Raw genomic sequence first — 1,415 nt, forward strand, 5'->3', positions numbered from 1 at the left:
TGACCGTACATGAGGGAGTAACGCATTAACTCTGTGAAGCTGCAATCCAGGGCGTATTTTAATGACTAAAACGTTAATTTAATCAATCTGTATGCTAGCAGTGTTGATTTTGACATAACATTTTGGTTTAGTTTTAGTCATAGTCTTTTGAATACAATTACATTTAGTTTTAGTCATATTTTAGTCATCTGAAATGTTTTAGATTTTGTCTAGTTTTAGTCGACTAAATATCCTAAGATTATTGTTGACTAAATCTACAGTTGATTTAGTCGACTAAAATGTATGTTGGCGGTGCCTTGATGGCGTCGTAATGGTGGATTTTACACTTGGTTATGTGCTGAAAATAGCTGATCTTCAAGCTCACAACGCGTCGCGAGCTTGTAGATCATCTATTTTCAGAGCGCAACATCTGAGCTCAACCAAACATAAAATGACTTGTCTTTTAGTTCTACTGGATCTCTTCTCCACTAGATCCCTCACTAACATTTTAGTCTAGTTTTAGTCTAGTTTTGGTCTGTAGTGGTTGGAACTAAGGCTATCTGTGTAATATATATATATATATATATATATATATATATATAAGGCTATCTGTGTCATATATATATATATATATATATATATATATATATATATATATATATATATATATATATATATATATATATATATATATATATATATAAGGCTATCTGTGTCATATATATATATATATATATATATATATATAAGGCTATCTGTGTCATATATATATATATATATATATATAAGGCTATCTGTGTCATATCCAGATTGGAATCTGATTTGTTTCATGAAGTCTGAACAGAGACACATGGTCACATGGTCACATGGTCTCATGGTCACATGGAATCTGACTTGAAAACAAAACAATAGTGCAGCATAAGTTTTACAGGAGAAATGGCGAGCAGCCTTCAGGAATGTACAGGAACAAGGTAATATATGAAGACATATCTGGCGGTGCAGTGTCAAAGGAAAATAAAGTATTTTAGGAACACAAAAAGATCTGTGACAGATCAGATCTGGTCACATGATGCAGATGCAGTGTGAACAGTCTGGTCACATGATGCAGTGTGAACAGTCTGGTCACATGATGCAGTGTGAACAGTCTGGTCACATGATGCAGATGCAGTGTGAACAGTCTGGTCACATGATGCAGTGTGAACAGTCTGGTCACATGATGCAGATGCAGTGTGAACAGTCTGGTCACATGATGCAGATGCAGTGAACAGTCTGGTCACATGATGCAGTGTGAACAGTCTGGTCACATGATGCAGTGTGAACAGTCTGGTCACATGATGCAGTGTGAACAGTCTGGTCACATGATGCAGTGTGAACAGTCTGGTCACATGATGCAGATGCAGTGTGTACAGTCTGGTCACATGATGCAGTGTGAACAG

The sequence above is a fragment of the Gymnoscopelus braueri genome (genome assembly GCF_963280865.1).
Source record: "Gymnoscopelus braueri genome assembly, chromosome: 18".
Taxonomy (NCBI): Eukaryota; Metazoa; Chordata; class Actinopteri; order Myctophiformes; family Myctophidae; genus Gymnoscopelus; species Gymnoscopelus braueri.